The 20,822-nt window shown below is 40.6% G+C and overlaps 1 long non-coding RNA gene across 1 annotated transcript in view; it reads right to left on the bottom strand.

Moving 5' to 3' along the window:
• Window positions 1-1,793: 1,793 nt before the first annotated feature.
• LOC122179065 overlaps window positions 1,794-20,822 on the bottom strand; it is a 35,565-nt gene continuing 16,536 nt past the window's right edge. Inside the window, exons 2-5 of the long non-coding RNA XR_006178524.1 lie at window positions 17,448-17,716; window positions 15,028-15,119; window positions 2,317-2,439; window positions 1,794-2,126 (exon numbers count right to left, since the gene is read on the bottom strand). This is a non-coding gene — a long non-coding RNA (uncharacterized LOC122179065). The remainder of the gene's footprint in view (window positions 2,127-2,316; window positions 2,440-15,027; window positions 15,120-17,447; window positions 17,717-20,822) is intronic.

The raw sequence follows: 20,822 nt of genomic DNA, 5'->3' as shown, positions 1-20,822 counted from the left end.
GACGGGAACAGTTCTACCTAAGTATATATGTTTATGACAACTAAGCCTCTTTAAGACTGTCTGTGTTAGGGTTACTCATGATTTATGGGGATGTCACCACTGACCCTAGATCTGGAAAATCTCTTGCAATTTCTCTTATTGTAATCATCACTTTTTCTTCAGATACCTGGGGAAAAAAAACATCCCCCAAAGAAAGAAAGGAAAGTTAACATTTTCAGGGTCAGAAAATATTCTATAAGCCCTTCAACTTCTAATACTAAGGCAGTACAAACTTTCTTTATAACAATGCACTGTTGTGTGCTACCATCTCTCAATTTACCTGTGACAACAGATGGTCAGAATGAGAGCATTCTTCACGTGTGCTGGCATTCTGAACTGAAGCACCAGTCCAAGGCAGACTCTAGTCACAACTTCACTGTTTTACTGTGAAGAAATAAAGAACATTTTGACCCCCTCCTGAACGGAGATGATCTTGATCTTGTAGTGCTATCCACCAAGACAGGGTTTCTCTTCAAGACCATTTATTTTCTAATGAGAAGTAGCAGGTCACAACAAATTAAATCAAATTTTCAGGCTGTTAAATTAAAGGAAAATGTATGATAAGATAGGTAGATAGGCAGTAGTAAGTCAAGCAATTGACAAGCTAATACAATAGTCTTTCTTAATTTTGAAGTCTATCACACTTGAAAATACAACGTTGTAATTTGATTCTTTCTGTTTCTTCAGTTTATTGGAGAAATACCAAAAACAAACAAACAAAAAAATTTTCTTGGCCATATTTTCCATCTTCTTTAGGCCTAGACAGTATAAGTTTCCTAAAAACAGTTAAAAAAATGTTGCCACTGTGATATTAAATTACTTCTCATATCAGCTACTGATAATTGGAGACTCCTGAAAGGAATCACAACACGTATGTGCAAGGAAGTGTACCGTCTAGGAGCAGAGATGAAGGAGAAGAATATTTGAAACATTATCAAGGAAAGTCAACTGTAACAGCTGGGGGGGAGGACAGGACTGTGTTATGAGCACTTCACAACTATACTAGCAATTCCCATGAGCTAAACAAAACTATAGGCCATTTACTTATCATTATTTAAAAAGACAAAGCTCCCTTTTGATACGTAAGCAACTACTGAAGATACTTTTCTCACTCAAAGTTTCTGTTCTGCAGAAAAAGATGTTTTCTGGGAAAAAAAAAACCTACTGCAGATATGGAGAGCTGAGCAGTCAACAGCCACATGAAATTCAACAAGAACAAGTGCTGGATTCTGCACCTGGAATGGGGCAAACCTGCAAAAAGGTACGGAATACAGGACAAGAGGCTGCAGAGCAGCCAAATGGAAAGGGAGCTGGGGGTTCTGGATGACAGCAAGTTGAATGTGAGTCAGCAGCAGGCTCTGGCAGCCAAAATGGCCAAGTGTGGGGAACATCAGGCCCAGCACTGCCACTGGGCGAGGGAAGGGGTTGTTCTGCTCTGCTCTGCGCTGTGCAGCCTCACCTCAAGCACTGGGTGCAGTCTGGGGCACCACAGTATAAAAAGGGTATGGATTAATATTAGAGAGCGTTATAGATCACTGTCAGAGAGCATCTACAAGAGCACAACCAAGAAGGGGCAGGGTCTGGAGGGCGAGATGTGCGGGCAGCGCTGAGGCCCCTGGCTGTGCTCAGCTCAGAGCACAGGAGCTGAGGGGAGGCCCGATGGCGGCTGCAGCTGCTCACTGGGAGCGGAGGGGCAGCGCTGAGCTCTGCTCCGTGTGACAGCGACAGGGCCCGAGGGAACGGCATGGAGCTGCGTCAGGGGAGGGGGGTCAGGGACAGGGGCTGCACCAGGGGGCGGTGGGCACGGAACGGGCTGCACGGGGCTGTGGTCCGAGCCTGTCGGAGCCGAAGAAGCATTTGTGCAACGCTCTCAGACCTAGGGTTTGATTTTTGTGTGGTCCAGCCAGGAGCTGGACTCCATGATCCCTGTGGGTCCCTCCCAGTTTGATATACGATTTTGTGAAATTAGTCAGACGCTTGCTGTTACAGCATTGTGTTCCACTGGGTCGGCAGGAGGATGGAAACTCTCTGCTTTTCTGCATCTCTTCTCTCTCGTCTCCATGACATTTCACCAGGTAAGTTCGCATCTAAAAATGAGAAATACACCTTCAGGCAATATGTAACAGGCTTGGGAAATGTACCATCTGTTTTGGGATAGAACATTATGCATGTATATAATGCATACATAAAGACTTTCCTGCTTGAGAACCATTGTTGAACAAATTATATAAATTATTCTTTCTTATTACCAATAATGCATACTGATAGAAACCTTACCTAATTTACGTTCCAAGAGAGTATGAAGACTGGTGAAGAGTTTTCAAATATGATACAAAGCCCGCTTTCTGTCATGCTAAGGTTTGGACTCTATCTTTGCTTTGAGTTCAAACCCACATATATCTAAAAGTGTAAAACAAAAATAACTGACATAAGTTATTCTGAAAAGACAGGAAGGGTCTGTACTGTATTCTGCACTGGCTGCCTCCTCCTCTGAGGCTCTTAGAAAAAAAAAGAAAAAAAAAAAAGAAAGCAGATTTATTTTCTCCTATCTGCAGCTTTGATCTGAGCTGCTGGCAAAACGTTCCTCCTCAATATGAATTACCAAAACCAATGGAAGACTCCCAGTAATTTATTTGGCTCTGGAACAGCTTGTTCTAAACATTGCTTGTCCCATAGCTTTGAATTGGACCACAATTTTACCATGGACAGAAGAGGTAGAAAAGTCAGAAATAAGGAACCTGTGCCAAATGTTCCTATCAACCTCCAGAATTGGTTTCATTGTGAAACTTCATTACATAATGCTGAAGCAAAGCAATAGTTCTTAATTGCTTTAGAGGACAGAATTGTCTGAAGTGCAGCTCCACTCCACTCCACTCCACTGGCTCCATGTTTGCCAGGCAGCATTTCAGGGTTACCGAAAACTGTGGGTTCTCAGTAGAAACTGAGAAAAACAAATAAGAAAACAGAATAACATTGCTTGTTTTAAAACATGATTTCACTTAATGCTAAGGCTCCTAAAAGCCCTCAGTTCCCATGGCTGTGAAACCCAATGTGCAGCCCTTGTAAATCACACGTGGCAGTGGAGGGTCCTGTCCTGTCCCTTTCCACCAGCTGGAGCAGCTCCTTCTCAGCCTCTCCTAAAAGTTCATTCATCATGCTGAAGCCACCATCTAAGAGTCAAGGGTGAACCAGGGTCTCCAGAGCTAAAACCACCATTTCATCCATGCAGGATATTTTGTTCACCTCTCGGCATTTTAGAACAAGTTCCATTATATAAACTATTTATCTTTGTGAGTGAGAATTACTGTGTTTTAATTCAGAGATTTTTCTCTTCAGGGCAAAGCTTTCATTTGACAGTACAAAGCAGAATGCTTCACTACATGCTTCCATGCCAAAGGACTGGCTCACCCAGATGGTTCTCCAGGGGTTTCAAGCTGTTAGAGCACTTGGTTTTAGCTTGAACAGTCTGGGTGGGGCTGCAGCTGGTAAAATTTCATGCCACCCGCAAGTCTAGGCTGAGATGGACATTCACATTAATTCTAGGTCAGTGAGGTTAATGATAATGAATAAGTAGATTGGGTAGGTTGGGAGTCTTAGCAACTGTGGAGGCTCCACTGACAGGCTTGAATTGCACTATCTTACAGTCTGGTGTTGTCTAGAGGTTGATCATTGTGGTCCTTCTCAACCCAGTCCATTCTATGATTCTGTGATCTTTTTTATTTATTTACTTATCTAATTTATTTTTTATGGAAATAAATAGGAAGCATTAGTGTTGGAGTGACATTCATTACTTTTGGAGTGACCTTATGCATATATATATATGCAGGAACACATTTCTTCTGTTTCATGCCTTTCATCTGTAAAACCCATCTCTGAGAGTTGACTGATGTCAGTCCATATTTAAGTGCCACATGCCAGTATTACAAATACTGATATCTTACATAAAAACAAAACTAATTTTTCTCCCTGGTCATCTCACTTATTCATTTCTGAGACAGTGTACTTCTTCCAGATGGACTGACTATAGGTAGATTTTTTCAGAGATGGAAAGATAGACAGAGACAAAGATGGTTAGCATAAAACTGTAATATATGTTAATTTCACCCATTTTTGACAATTAATGATAAAGACTGCTGATCCTTTCAGATATTTCTGACAATCTCACAGTTCCCACCAATGATGCAGAAGAAACCCTAAGAAGAATGGATAAAAGAAAAGTTAGCAACATTGGGTATGTTAGTACTTTGGAATCTGGTATAGCATGATGCTGCAGACAGAAGGTCTGTCCAGCTGCAGAATAACATGTGTTCTTATGTTTGATATCCTGGACAGAGATATTCAGGAAGGTCTGAAGTATTGTCAAACTTAGGTGCAAATCCCACTCTCAGCTTCTGCTTTAGATTGCCTCCAGAATCCTCATGTTAGCAACTAAGCAAAGAGTGTAAAAGAAAGGAAAACATGCATTTTATTAGTGTTGAGAATAAACTCAGAATTTATTTCTATCTTCGAAGGGCTCTTACATAAATTTCAAATATTTTTGCTGTTTGATATATTTCAGACATGCTGCCCTGTACTAATGAGAAGGAAAAAGAGGATATGCTTCCTCTTTTTCCTGCTCTCCAGTTGGTCTGAGCTTAGTGCAAACATAAGGCTTTGAAAACTCTAACTGGTTCCAGCTGAATCCTACAGAGCCTACAAAGACCAAGTTCCTCTTAGGCAGATTGAGGAAACATAAACTCCTCTTCTGACATAGCGGTGTGAAGCACTAAAAGCCCCAGCCACTGGGAGAAGTTCTGCACAGCTACGCAAAAGCTTGTCGGAGACAGAACTGAGTATGCTCTTAAGTAAAAGTAATAATAATAAAAAAATTAAAACACATGAACATGAGACTGCAATAACCAGATATACACAAGAATGGACCTCATCAAGAAAGTATAGAGAATTATATCCCATGAGTTATTTAAAACTGGACTGGGCAAAATAATGCAAAATACACTGTACTGAACGATCTTTCATTAGGAGAAAGAAAGATACAGTGAACTATCAGGTCATTTTTCTTATTAGTAATGTCTTCTATTGCTTTTGAAAATAAACTTGCTTGCCAGACAGATCCTTGCTGAGGGACAGAAAAGCCTCACATTTATAATGACAGGATACAAAGAATGAGTCAATGGGGAACCCGTTGCAAAATGCATTTTTGACAACATTTTGCAAGTTGAAACATTGCTCTTTAGGTTATTGTTCATAAGGAAGTACAAATCCAAAAGGTAAATTTTAATGGCAGGCATTGTGCATAACTGGAACAGTTTTCTTGTAAATTTGTCAACGTATTCAAACAAATGAACCAAGGCAGAATTAGGGCAGTGAAAGACAAAGATGAAAATCAATATAATTCTGAGTAAAGCTGGTGCTCTTGCAGTATACTCCTACTGGGATTTAGTTTAAAAGTTTTTTCCAATACCCTAGTATTTATTTCTTTCCCAGCTGTTGATAGCAGATATCATATGCTTGCGCTGATGTCAAAAATGGCAAATATTTGTTTTTATGGAATGTCTCATTTTAGCTGTATGCAAACAAACACTATATTGTAATGCTGAACTGGAAGCCTTTCACTGACATGAAAACATGGAAGAAATTTAATTGCTTCCGTAATTCTTCATTTGAGTTAAATAAATCTACTCAGATATGTAACCTGAAAAGACTGCAGACGCTATGAAGTGAAACCTTTTGTGCTTCCTTCAATAGAAAATGTGAACTGAGAGTGTTTATACAAACATACAAGATAGAAAATAGCACACTTCTAATTTAACTCTAATAACAGCTTCCAAATATCATCTGTAAATATTTAAGCAGGGACAAAAGGTACTCCTTTTTTACAGCATTTCATTAAAGACAAAAGCAATGATCTAGTATATTCAATTACAATATCGTGCTGGCAATTGACTGCTGCTCCATCCAGTATTTTCTCATAATGTCTGCTATTTGCTCCCATTTTGTGATTGCTCTCAATTTCTCCTTTTATCAGAAACAGGCCTGAGTAAGTTCATTTTATTTCTTTCTGTAGATCAAGAAAGAAAAGGTAGTATAATTTCCATTAGACCTTGGAATACGCTTTCCTTTGTACCAGCAAGTGTTTTCTTTTTCTAAAAATACAACATTTATCCATCACTGAAGCCTGTTATAAAATAGAAACTGAATTGGCAACACTGAGTAAAACCACATATCCAAACCAATTCTTTTACATCTGCTTTTATTTTTTGGACTTCTTTAACCTTGCTCAGATTTCAGCTCCATGTATCAACTAAGCAAGAATTTTGCATGGGATAAAGCCATCAACCTGGAGGAAAATGCAGAGCTCACAGGGAAGGTTCTGAGGATTCCGAGGGGTCAGCATGGATGGTGTGAGACTCCCTGAGTACATGGGTGTGCCAGGCATTGCAATGAGAAATGTGGGCTCATGCTAGCAGAACACATACATCGTGCCACTCTGTGAACACAATTACAGAGTAATACAAATTGTTTACTTCTAGAGTTACTTGATTAGTTCTGCTATTAGCTAGGGTCTTGCAAACATTGTCACAATATCACAGAGAAATAAATGGCATTAAGGATGGTCCCCAGATGAACTTTTCTCATGTCTGAGTAAAGAGCTATTGTTAGAAAAGTGTCTTAGTTTCATTCGGGACAGAATTGTTTTCTTCAGAGTGTCTGGTATGATGTGGGAAAGCGTTGGAGGTAGAAGGCTGTTGTATGGATTTCTGCATGACGAGTTGCAGAAGCTACTGAAGGAAAGGATGAATTGAGCCAGTTTGCAGAAGTAAAGGCCATCCAGCTGGCTTTAGGCATTGCTGAACAAGAGATGTAGCCAGTGCTCTACCTCTACACTGACCCCTGGATGGTGGCAAATGCCCTCTGGGGTGGTTACAGCAATGGAAGCACAGCTGGCAGTGCAGGGGCAAACTCATCTGGGCTGCTGGATGTGGAAAGATACTGCTGCTGATAGAGAACATGGGTGTAAACATACTTCACATACCCAAGAGTTGTGCCACTGAAGAACACCGAAACAACCAGCAGGTGGATCAGTCCTCTAGGATTGAAGTGGCTCAGATAGATCTGGACTGGCAAGAGAAGGATGAACTATTTCTAGGTCGATGTGGCCATGACACTTCAGGCCATCAAGGAAGAGACGCAACCGATAGATGAGCTCAGGACCGGGGGGTGGACTTGACTGTGGATGCTATTGCACAGGTTGTCCATGACTGTGAAATGTACCATAATTAAGCAAGCCAAGCGAATAAAGCCCCTTTGGTATGGAAGACAGTGGCTGAAATACATATATATAGGGAGAGCTGGCAAGTAGATCATATCACATTCCCACAGACTCACCATGGCAAATGCCATGTGCTTACAGTGGTGGAAGTAAACACTGAAAGGATGGAAATATATCCTGTGTGCCATGCCACCACTCAAAATGCTATCTTGGGTCTTCAAAAGCAAGTCTTGTGGCAACATGTCACCCCAGAGAGACTTGAGTCGGACAATGGGATTCATTTCTGAAACAATCTCATAATCACCTGGGCAGAACAGCATGGCACTGAATGGGTCCAGCACATCCCCTATCATGTACCAGCCTCTGGGAAAATGGAACGATACAGTTAAAGACTGCGTGGAGAGCAATGGGTGCTGTGATATTCAAACACTGGGACACAGGCTAAAGCCACCTGGTTAGTCAACACTCAGGGATGTGCAAATGGAACTGGTCCTCCCCAGTCAAACCTCCTGCATATAGTAGAAGAGAATAAAGTCCTGGTGGTGCATATAAAGAACGTTATGAGCATGACAGCCTGAATTATTCCTGCCTCAGGTAAAGGCAAGTCTATTGGTCAGACTGCTTTTACTCAAGGACCTGAGTGGTGGGTAATGCGGAAGGATCGGGATGTCCACTGTGTACTTCAGGGTGATTTGATGCTGGGTGAGAACAGCATAATTTAAACTACATGTAGCTAAACTGTTACATAATACCAAATAATCATTATTATGATTATTATGTGTCAAAAGTAGTACAGTAAGAATTACTCAAGTTAAAAAAGAACAATCTCTGAAGGAACCAGAACTAGCTTCTGCATGCAGTAACCCAACACTGAATCATCCCTCCCTGAATGATTGCTAATGACAGATAGAGTCCAAAGTTATGAACTAAATTAATAACATGGACAATTTACATGGATGGCCCATAGACTATAGGAATAATATGTGTGCGTGTATCTACCAAAAAGCAAGATAGATGATGGTGATTAGCTGCGACATGTAGAAATGGTAGGACCAGAGCATGATGTAAATGGTATGGAATAAGGGGTGGATATTGTCTTAGTTTCAGCTGGGATAGAGCTGTTTTCTTTGGAGTGTCTGATACCATGCTGTGTTTTGGTTTTAGGAGAAAAACAGTGTTGATAACACACCAATGTTTATAGTTGCTTGCTAAGCAGTGCTGTACAGAGGCAAGGTCATTTTCAGTAAAGGGCCCAAGTAGCTGGGAGGGAGCAGAATTAAGACAGCTGACTTAAACTGTCCAAAGGGATATTCTGTATTGTATGACATCACATAGGAGGAGTTTTGAATAGAGTGGGAATTCATCTTTCTCTCTTCTGCTGCTCAAGGCATGGGATGGTGAACAATCATTTGTGCATTTGTTATATACATTAACGTATATATTATAATTAGTGTCGTAACTATTATCTTTTTCCTTTTCTGTATCTTACTAAATTGTTTTATCTCAATCCGTGAGTTCTACTTTGTTTTTTCCTGATTCTTTCCCCAGTCCCTTTGGGAAGGCAAAGGAGTGGGTGAATGACTGTGTGGTGCTCAGCCACCTGCTGGGTTAAACCACAAGAGAGAAAATTTAATTAAAAAAATGACTTAGTAACCTGAAGCCACCAGAACAAGGTGCCCCATCTTCAGAGGTAGCTGTGACTCACCTTCATTGAAGTTGACATTGAAGTGGTGGGAATATTTAGTTCTGATATAATTCCTCCTTAAGCCAGTAATGCATATACTCATCACACCTGACATATCTCAATATAGCCTTTAGCCATCTAATTGGAAATGAGAAAATAATTTTCAAAGTAACTGCATTTCAGTTATTAACTTTAGAGTCTTGCTATTCTGCTTTGTGTTCCAGTAGTCAGTTAGCCAAGGAGATACAGAAGAGCCAGAGAAAAATATGAGTTGTTGAAAAAGAAAGCACTGTCATGATTTAAAAGAGGTTGCTGGCATTTACAAATTTCTGTGTATTCAGATTCAGTATTTTCAAATATGAAGATCATCATTTAATATTAATATTGAAACTCTGTGCTGGTTAGGGCCCTTCTTCCAAATCTGGAGATACAAAGACACATTCAGTCCCTGCCCAGAGGTGCTTGGAAATAATATCCTGTCTGTATAACTTGAAATAGAAAGGTGTTTATTTTTACAACAGCAAGTGCTTAATAAGCAGTATCTAAACCAAAACTATTATTTCAAAAGTATTTAGAATAATATTTTAATTATCCCAATGTTTATAGAATTGAAAAAGCAGGAACTTTTAGCTACTAATAATGGCAGTCTCCAATACTTGTAATTTTTTTAAAAATCCGGAGACCAGTATAATGGTTGAGGCTTGTTAAAAAAGAAAACAGTTGGACAGAGCAGCTCTTCCACTGCAGAATTTAGCTTAGAGAACTGTAAACAAACCAACATTCTCTTCAGGGCAATTTACACCTATCAGCCTTCAGAAATTTGTACTGTTAAAGAATTTTGGGGAGTTTTACTATGCCAAGTCAGAAAACACTGGAAGTTATTTATACGACCAGCAAAAAGACAGTAACCACATGAAAGAGAATGCAATACTTCGTTCAGGTTATGTGGGAATACAGAACGTCAAAAGTAGCAAGGATAAAAGGTAAGTGTCTGGACCCAGGAAATAAAACGGCCTCTTCAGATAATTCTTATCACCACAAACACTGAGAAGCATCCAGCCTTTATCATCAGTCAACCTCACTGTCATCTGATTCTTGAGAAATGCATCATTCAAGGAGTATCTGTGATACTCACAGCATGCCTGTGAATGAAGACCTAACGATTCTTTGACTACTGCACAGCTCTTCTGGGCTCCGCATTTTAAAAAGAAAGTTAAGATCTGCAAAAGCATTCAGCATTGGCAACAAACTGCTAACTGGGCAGGAAGGTGTGCCCTGTGAGGAGAGGCTGAGGACACTGGGCTGTCAGCCTGGATAAGGCCGAGACGTGACCTCACTGCTCTCTGCAACTTCGTGGGAAGGGGAAGCAGAGGGAGATGTGGGGCTGTGCTCGACAGGATGTGTGGGAAGGGCACAAAGCTGTGCCAGGAGAGGATCAGACTTGACATCAGGAAAAATTTCTTTACCACAAAGGTGGCCAAACCCTGGGACAGGCCTCCCTGAGAGGCATTGCTGCCCCGTGCTGTCAGCCTTCTAGAGGATTAGGGCAATGCCCTCATTAATCTGCTTTATCTTGTGGTTAGCCTTGAAGAGGTAATTGGACTAAATGCTCTTCGAAGACTCCTTCCAACTGAACTCTTCTATTCTACTGTGTAACCAACACGTATGTGAGACACCAAAGAAGAGATTCACAAGTAGCGCAAGTGAAAAATAAAAAAGCCCTGTTAGGATAATGCTACAATATGGACAGCAGAGAACAGCTAGCGTGACACCAGCACTGAGTGGAGACAGGACTCGGCATTGTACTGCCATCCACGCTCCACGCACAGTGCTGCTGCACAGCCAGCAGCTGTCCCCAGGCGCTCCCTCTCCTTGCTGTGCTCCTTGGCTGCTGAGTGGAACAGGAGTCTCATGTGCAGGGAATCTACTCCCCTGTTTGTCGTCTGGGCCCTTGCACGATCCAGTCCCACAGAGCAGCTCCCGCACAGCCAGTATGAAAAAGCTAAAAGACGAAAATACGCAAGAGAGTACAGAGAGGAGAGGAAATCCCTGTTTTAATATACACCACATGCACAACATGTCTGTGCTGCAGCCCTTGGGAGTCATAATTTTGAATGTCCTGACTTTTGTGTGTTTAAAATCTCAACTGCAGCATTACGACTTTTTTTTCATTTATTTTTTTTTCTTAAGGAAAGAAGAAAGTATGCTTTACTATAAAGTCAAAAAGACTAACAGATTAACAGTCAAATAAATATCATCCACACATTTATGTGCATGATTAAGCCATTGGACACTCAAGAAAATAGAACTGAGTGCATTTATTTGAATAACCTCAAAGGTATTAGGTGGTACATAAAGAAAAAAGTGACAGCAAGACATAGACCTTTTCATTGTTTAAAACAGTGCAACTCTAGTAACTCCTCTGAAACGAATAAAAAATGAATGAAAGAACAAGTGACACACATCTGAAACACTTTCTGCTTTCCCCATTCTCTCTCTACACAAAAAAGCTGCTGATTTTAATTCTTGGTGATGTACAAGATACATTACAAATATGTGTCTAGACAAAGTTCAGTGCCTTAGTGGTTTGCTAGATATCCAACACAAGATGGCACAGTGCCCACACATCCTTGTTCCATTAGGAGATCATGAAGCAAAACTACTTTTCAAATAGATAAAGAAGAAACAAAGACAAATGGTTCTTCTGTTGTGTTGTTCTTTTCCTTAAAAGCATTTAGTATTGCACTGTGCACTGTGGCTTCCACATTAACAAAAGAGCAAGAGGACAGAATTGGTAGAGCAGATCATTTCGTATGGAAGGGTTTTGTTGTTTGTCTTGTTTTTGAAAGGACTTCTGGAGGAGCTCTGGACAAGCCCCATATGCTGAATGCCCTACTTGTAGCTGGCAAGTATTAGGTATGTTCTAGGAGTCCATCCTCCAGTTTAGTTTAACCCAAATGAATGTAGTCCATATACTCCAAGACAATGAGAAACAGAGCACAGTCAAGATGGACAGCTGGAAGTTTTGTTTCAAAAGTGCACTCCTAATTTGCCCTACAGTGTTAACATGGGCATGCAGTGTGAAGGGTGGAAAGATGACTTGGGTTGATGAATGATGCCTTCTACATTTTTCTCAGTGAAAAAGAATAAACTGTAGAAAAAGCACCTAATTTTTACTTCTTCCGTGTGTGGACACATTAATGAACCTATTATTAGAAAAGCTTCATGAAATGATTGTGATGATTCTTCCAAGGAAGCACGTATGAATTCAGACATTAGTCCTCTGTGACTCAGAGCCGGTATGATGCTTAGTCATTACTCCTGTGCTAGTGATGACAGAAAACAGTATCCAGAAGCATCCAAATACCCAATGGATCTTATTTTCACTATCTGAAACAATAGTTTCATTTAGCAATGGTGAGAGAACTGAAATGAGTTAAGGCCTTTCTGTACAATATTACAAAATCACAGAAATGGCAAAAGGGGTTCTAAAATGATGATCATAAACAAAGAGATGATTAAAAAAGAAAAAAAAAAAAGTTCTGTCAAGATAAAGAAAATGTCTTAAGCCATGCAGTATTTTCCTTATGGTTAGACTCATGACCAAGACCATAAAAATAGTAAAGGCTGTAACTTCCAGACGTGCTGAAATTTGATAATTTATAAATGGAAGCAATAACCACTCCTGAAAACTGCCCCGGGAGCTGGGAGCTGGGTATTGTCCTTTTTGTCATGCAGTACCATAGTATGACATCATATCATCCAGTAGATTGTATCACATGGGAACTGGTCCATACAGCTCTCCCAGGTCACCTGATGATCAACAATGAATAAATGATAACTTACTCTCCAGCCTTCATTTGGACAAAAACAGTTTGTTAACCTCAAATCAAAACATGTGTCCCTCTGTGCATAAATGCACTGTTCATTGCTCCTAGAGGACTGCATGGACACTCATGGGGTTTGCTTAATGCAGTCTTTCACCCCTATTCCACATTGCTCTCTGTCATATCCCAGAGCCTGCATCCATGCCTTAAGATTTATTTAATGAAACCACCATTCTTGTGGACTGCTGTTCAACCTGCACACTGCACTTAATGAGAAAAACTACAGAAAATCCAGCAACGTATAGGACAGCCAGAGCACCATATGAGGCACCATACAAAGCTCAGAAAAATCAAACACTAGATATAACTAGTCTGTTTCAGAGTGCAGCAGTCCTGAGAATCCTGGGTAAGTCTACTCTTCACTTGATAGTCTGTGAGCTAGACATTATGTCTACAGTGCATACAGCTAACAGCATAAATGTATTAAGAACATCTTAGTTTCTTTAAAGGGAACTCTTCCATGTTCTCTTAATAGGAAACTCCTGGGTATCTGAGAAGAAAGACAAAGCCATTCTTGGATCTGTAATTGCAAAGGAAAATAGTGAAGGGAATTCCATGATTGTGTCACCTGGCACACCAGTGCAAAGAAGGAACACTTGAACCAGTTCTGTTCAGCTGTTCTTTGGGAAGAAGCAATAGGTGAGTGTGCAGTGGGCTACTTACGTAGCCTCTAGAACCTGAGCTACACATTCAGCACAAACTTGGAAAACTTAGGAGAGAGCAGTGTCTTGAGACACAGTTTGACCTTCCAGGAAGGTAGGCAGAGTGCAAACAGCTTCTTCCACCTCTTCATGCTCATTATCCCCATGGCATCTTTATCTGCATTGCCCGTTCCAGCCAACACAGGTAGCTCCAGACCTCCTATATAGGGGAGTATGAGCTGCATGATGAAGTGTCAAGTTCTAGGAAATCAAGCTACAAGGCCAGTGTAGTGCCAGATGGCTGTAAATTGTTTTCTCTGGCAACAAAGTACTGGTCTGAAAGCCTGTGAATACGTTATTATGAATTCTGCTTTCCTACAGCAGGTTGGGAACACATATCAGTCAGGTTTATTGGCACCATTCAGGTGACTGCTAGTCACAGAGCAAATGGTTTAATAAGGAGATTTGTTCAAACATTTATGTCCCCATTCCCTGAGGACTAATTGAGATTAAAAGCTGTTATTAGTCATAATAAATATTAACTGCCTGAATAAAGATGGACTCCAAGCTACACTACAATGCTCTTTTACAGATAAAACCAGTCGATGCTATGAAAATAAGAGCACTCTTTGGCAAGAAATGAAATTAAAGCATGTTGAAAATATTTAAAGCAATATAAATTACAATAATAGAAATCCTTAATTATCCTAACATATTACTGGGAGGGATTTCATTAACTCCTTCTGAAACAAATCATTTCAGTTATCCAATAAAAATTTTAATGAGCAATCTAAACTGGAAGTGAACTAAACCATAACTTCTGCAGATTTTTCATAACTAATCACAGAATGTGACCTGCCAGTTATCTCTGAACTGCAAGCTTAACATATAGGATACTGCTTCGAAAGCATCTGAAATTCATCAGCCACCTATTTCGGTGCAGTTTTAGAACTCCAGCTTTAGAATTTCCAGCTCCAGTTTTAGAAATTCCAGCTTCTTGCTGAAAATGCAAGAAATTCAGTTGCCACAAAGCCAAATGGGAGTCGAATACAAGAATATAAAAATCCTTTCTGCAAAAACTTTAAAAAGAAAGAACGGCAAATGATAACAACAAATACCACACCAAACACCACTGTTCACTGAAAGATTGAGATAGCCAGTACTTAAGTTTAACTTTACAATTGAGAACTTGCAATCAGTTATGCAGATTTCCCCTGGCAAGCCATAACTGAACTTCACTCACTGGGGCACTAACTTGAGTCTCTCTCCTTTAGCATCAATTTTCATGAAATGCATAAGACCTTAATAGTTCTGAGACCTCTAATCCTCAGTCAAATTTAGTTAAAATTGACTACCAGGTTCAGAAATTACTTATAAGACTGTTAAACAAGCAGATGGAGGAACAAAAGAGCAGTGCAATCAATAATTTGCTTTTCCTTATAAAAACAGTTTAAAAAAAAAACAGGCAGATAGAAAGTAGGACATGAGTCAAGGAAAAAGTTCTACCTGATGTTCCTATTTGATTATCAGGAGTCTTCAGAAGAAGGTGCTGGAAATGGCATCCCTTGAAACATTTCAGACTTTACTTAACAAAGCATCTGTGAATATATTATAATAAATAACCCTTCAGTCATCGTATTCTTATAGTGAATAATAAAGCACTTTCAGTAGAATTGGTCAGCTTTAAACAGAGATGATTCCTTGCCATTTCTCTCAGGAGAGCAAATGTATATGCATACATATAAAATTTTATTGAGATATGAAACAATTCCTAAATGAAAATCTCCTTCAATAATTTTTTTAGGAGATGAAAAAATACATCACTATATCAGAATGGTAATATATAAGGCTTAAAAAGAAAATTTCTATGTTAAACAAAAATTTGTCCATGTTGGATGCCATACTCTATCACCAATGCAAATAATTGGTTTTAGTTAACATTTATAACCAAATGAGTCATCCTGTTTATATGTCCTTTGTCATTAACCATGCTCAAAACAATCTTAATCATCTCCAAAAGGTACGTATACATACATCTTTATTGACAAGAATGCACCATGTCAGTTAATAGAAACCTCTTGGTTTGTATGGCTGCTACCTGCTAACGCTGTGTTCCTCTAAAAAAAAAGGGAAATTTTCTTTGCTTAGTCTGTTACTGTAAAACAAACTAATTTTTTAGTTCAAATCATATTCTCCTTAGGAACTTTATCCTTAAATATCACCTTTGCAGAAATTCCTTAACACTTGGAGCTGTGTTTCATTTTCTTTTGCTGATCCAACTACAGCAGTCTGCAATTGCTCTGAATCCTGCAGTGTACACAATGGCAATAACATTTGGTCCTGTAAATGCAACACGCATTGCAGGTCATCACCTAGCAGGTGGTGTGAAGCTTCTGAAATCACAGAACCTAAATGCATGGTCACGTGGTACGTTACAAAAAGCCCCAAAAACATTCATTGGCACATGCAGCCTGGCAGTTGTAATATCATAGAATGGCTTGGGTTGGAAGTCATAATAATACAGGTTGCATCAAACAAGTACTGTCTCCCTTTAAAAACAAAACTCTCCGATGTCACATTTGTACATTGATTCTGATTTTTCGCTAAGTTCTATTTTTGTATTAATCTTTTGCTTATCAGCAATGGCAAAGAGAGAAAGCAGGCAATAATACAGCACACAAAAGAAAATCCCAGCTGGTTCTGGTAAGCAACAGAAAACATGCCCTTTCAGGACATTTTTAGATGACTCTACAATGCTTTTGAATTTTGATGTGCTCACCTTGAGAACAGTAGGGGTTATAAGGCACCTCCAGAGATCACCGAGTCCAACCCCCTGCAAAGCAGGCTCCCTACAACAGGCTGCACAGGTAGGCATCCAGGTGGGTCTTGAACATCTCCAGAGGAGAATCCACAGCCTCCCTGGGCAGCCTGTTCCAGTGCTCTGTCACCCTCACTGTGAAGAAGTTCCTTTGTATATTGGTGCAGAACTTCCTATGCTCATGTTTATAGCCATTTCCCCCTGTCCTGTCGTCACAGCTAGCTGAAAAGAAGTTGGCCGTGTCCCTTTCACTCTCACACTTAAGGTATTTATAAACATTAACAAGATCACCTCTGAGTCTTCTTTTCTCAAGGCTGAACAGACCCAGTTTGCTCAGCCTTTCCTCATAAGGGAGATGCTCCAGGCTGTTTATCATCTTTGTGGCCCACCACTGGACTCTCTCTATGAGATCCCTGTCTGTTTTGTACCAGGGAGCCCAGAACTGGGTACAGTACTCCAGGTGATGCCTGACCAGCTCAGAGTAGAGGGGGAAAGATCATCGCCCTTGACTTGCTGGCCACACTCCTCTGAATGCATCCCAGGATCCCCTTGGCCTTCTTGGCCACCAGGGCACACTGCTGGCTCATGGCCAACCTGTCACCCACCAGGACTCCCAGGTGCTTCACAGAGCTCCTCTCCAGCAGGTCACATCCCAATCTGTACTCATACTTGTGTTTTTTCCTTCCCAGGTGCAAGACTCTACACTTGCTTTTATTAAACCCCATTTGGTTTCCTACTGCCCAGCTCTCCTGCCTGTCCAGGTCTTGTGGAATGGCAGCACAGCTTTCAGCCACTCCTCTCAGCTTTTTGTTGTCGGCACACTTGCTGAGGGTGGACACTATCCCCTCATCAAGGTTGTTGATGAAGATATTGAACAAGACCAGACCCAGTACTGACTCCTTGGGAGCACTGCTAGTCACAGGTCTCCAATCAGACTCCGCACCACTAATCACCTCCCTCTGAGCTCAACCAGTCAGCCAGTTCTCAATCCACCTCACTGTCCACTCATCTGTCCCACACTTTCTCAGCTTCGTTCTCAGGATGTTATGGGAGACAGTATTAAAAGCTTTGCTGAAGTCAAGGTAGAAAGCATCCACTGCCCACCTACCCAGCCGGTAATGCCATCACAGAAGGCTATGACTCTTGTCAAGCATGAGTTTCCCTCGGTGAATCCATGCTGACTACTCCTGATAGCCTTCTTTTCTACCAATTGCTTGGAGATGGCATCCAGAAAAAGCTTTTCCATCACCTTTTCAGAGTCAGAAGTGAGGCTGACTGGCCTGGTAGTTTCCCAGATCCTGCTTCTTGCCCTTTTTGAACACTGGAGTGACACTGGCTATGTTCCAGTCTTCAGGCACCTCTTCTGTTCTCCAAGACCTGTCGAAGATGATAGAAAGTGGTTCAGCAATCACCTCTGCCAGCTTCCTCAGCACACGTGGATGCATCCCATCAGGGCCCATGAATTTGGGCACATTGATGCCATCTAGATGCTCCTGGACCACCCCTTCCTCAACCAAGTCTATTACATACTGTAAACCAAAGTCTTAAAAGGGGAAACTCCACTCCTGCTCAAGTCTCTGGTGTCTTCCTGCCTTCAAACCTTTCCATCAACTCCAACAGAAGCAAGGTTTTATCAGCAGATTTTACAAAAGAGGTTGCACATATTACTGGAGCTGTGTCAGTACCAGCTGAGTCAGTTCTTGCTTCAAGTATCAGTTTAATTTCAAGGCCTGACAGAAAGCTGTGTGGAAATGCAGAGCCACAAGAGGAGGCACAAGGAAGCTCCCCATCTCAACCTACTGAGTGACAGCCCTGTGCCAGGGCCAGTGCACTTTCACACGACTGCAAACAATTTCCTCCACTCCTGGCATTAGATCATAAGGGCCAGCAACTGCTGAGCAGATAACAGAAAGAATCCTGCCTGTGAACTACACCAGAGTTCTGACAACAACATTGAACCACCTATGCAAAGGAGAGGAACAGCTCAGAAAACACAAAGTTAGTTGTGTATTTCTATGAATCTTCCAGCCCATCATGCCTACAGGAACAATATTATATTTTTCTTTCAGTGCAGCTGATGAAAATTGACTGATATTTGGCAGCCAAATAACTGTTTTGTGAAACTTGCAGACTGAAAGTCCAGAACGCTGCTTGGTTTTGCCAATACCTCTTCATGACAGCCCTCAGCACAATCACAGCCTTTTCTCTTTCTGATCAGAATGCTGCACCAACACCAGGAACTTGTCAAATAACCAGGACATGCAGCCCCAACCCACAGAGAACACAAGACAGCAGAATAACTGAAAACCATAGTGACGCCTCCTTGGAATGGTACAGTGTGAGATGAAATGTCATTTAAAACAAAGTGGAAAATGATGTTATTTCAATGCAAAGTGAACTGAAAGGTGCCACTTTGTCCAGCTATCCTATATGTCTGTCAATTGCCTCTAACTTACTGAATAACAATGACAAAAAAAAGTTTCCTCCATTCCCTGCACTTCAGTAAATTAAATCACTCAAGCAACTGTTTACCAGATAAGCAGAACCTACAACTGCCTCTCATAAACTCAGTGTAACTAATGTAAATAGGAAAATATACAGTGTTATCAGTGAAATCTGAAATACAAAGACATTGAATTGGATTCCAAGGTAAATTATACTCTATAAAAGGAAATAAATGGAGAAGTGAATTTTATTTCAATGAGCTGAAGTGGTTGTTTCCAAGGCAGTGTGTTGAATCATCCCTTACTTTCAAGCCTTCAGCTTTAGGAGTAGCCCAACCATGCATTTACTAACCATTGATGTTAATTCAATTTAATTTCTGGTAGCAAAGTATGCTTACAAGTATGCTAAAATAAGAAGGAATGAGACAGCTAGTAATATGCATGCAAACATGAAAATATTCTATCAGAGAGTCTACTATTGCTCTGAAACTTTTGCAAATTAAGTTGTACTGTAAACTCTGGGGAGCTAGTATCTGCAAGAAGTTCTGCTTTTGGCTATTTCATACCAGCTTCTGGTATCAAGACAAGCAGATCATCACCCTAATGGCTTCATTACAAAAAACAGATAGTGCCTTTATTCATGCCAACATTGTTTAAATTATCTTTAACATTTTCATAAAGGGATATCATTAAAATTTGCACCTTCATACCTGAACTGAAAAGGGCAAAGCCCTCAGGGTTTTCAGACAGCTCTGCACTCACCTTTCCCTTCAATCACAGCACTTACTCAACACCATTGTTAAAGTATTAGATCTTTACTTCATCACTGTGGGAAAAGAAATATGAACAAGTTCATTTCTACTTTTGTATTTCTCAGGATTTCAGCAATTCCTAAAGTCTGATACACAGAAAGGTCTTGTTAGAGACTGCTTGTAGGCTGGTTGCCAAAGGGATCAAATGAAATTTCTTCAAGCTTCATCGATCACATGGATGCACCTTTTCTTTTTTAGAGGATGTATTTTTTCTTGATGGGTTTCCAGTGTTTTAAAACTCTCCTATATTAAGGCAAATTTGTAATCATTTCAGACAAAATTAGGATAACTACAAGACTCAGCACAGAAGCCCACAAAACACACAGCAACTGCCCAGAAGCGCTTTGATGATGAATTTCTTTACCTTGTATGATGGTATTTTCAACTGCAGATATACGAGGTAACATTTTATTAATGGAGTTCATAGTACTAGAGTTTAAGGTTTGTTGCACACAATCAGGTGCAATGAAATACCTATTCTTAAAGCTGAGTTTCTGTTTTTTCACTTGTCATAGCTGAACTGTAGCATCAACAGATCCTTGCGCACTCACACTGTAGCAACAGTCAGACCCACACACTCTTTTTGCTATTATATCTTCCAGTTCTCCTTATCTATGAGGGCTGCTCTGAAAGTAATGCCTCCTGTTTCATTATGTCAGCCACAACATCAGAGGGGGATGTTGGTGGTATGGCAGTAGAGGTTGTACCTTCCCACCAGTATTCCTTTACGTTTTCTTGTTATGTAACAGATGGCAGCAGAGGGGCACACTGACAAAATGGCATCTGATATGGAAGTGCCTATGAAGCAAAGGTGTGGAATTGAATTCACCCATACACAAAATATTGCACCCACTGACATTCATCAACACTTGCTGAATGCTGATAAAGACCAACCAGTGGATTTGAGCACAGTGAGGTGGTAGGTGATGCATGTCAGGAGTGGTGACAGTGACAGTGGGTCACCTCTGCTGCTGCAGGTATTTACAAGCATGGCATGCAGGCTCTTGTTCAACACTGGCAAAAATGCCAGGCTAATTGTGGTGACTACATTGAAAAATAGCATTTTGTAGCTAAGAACTTACTCTATCATAGTGCTATTGTGATCTTTGTACCTGATGTTGTTTCCATGGAAATCAATAGGAGGCACTGCTTCGAGAGTCACCTGCATACTTTTATTTGGTTTCTGTAGAAAAAGAGATATTCAATACCCTTCAGGCAGACACATAC

Source organism: Lagopus leucura, unplaced genomic scaffold, assembly GCF_019238085.1.
Source record: "Lagopus leucura isolate 7727_CA_CO unplaced genomic scaffold, USGS_WTPT01 Super-Scaffold_100002, whole genome shotgun sequence".
Taxonomy (NCBI): domain Eukaryota; kingdom Metazoa; phylum Chordata; class Aves; order Galliformes; family Phasianidae; genus Lagopus; species Lagopus leucura.
This window is presented reverse-complemented; position numbering and strand designations above follow the sequence as displayed.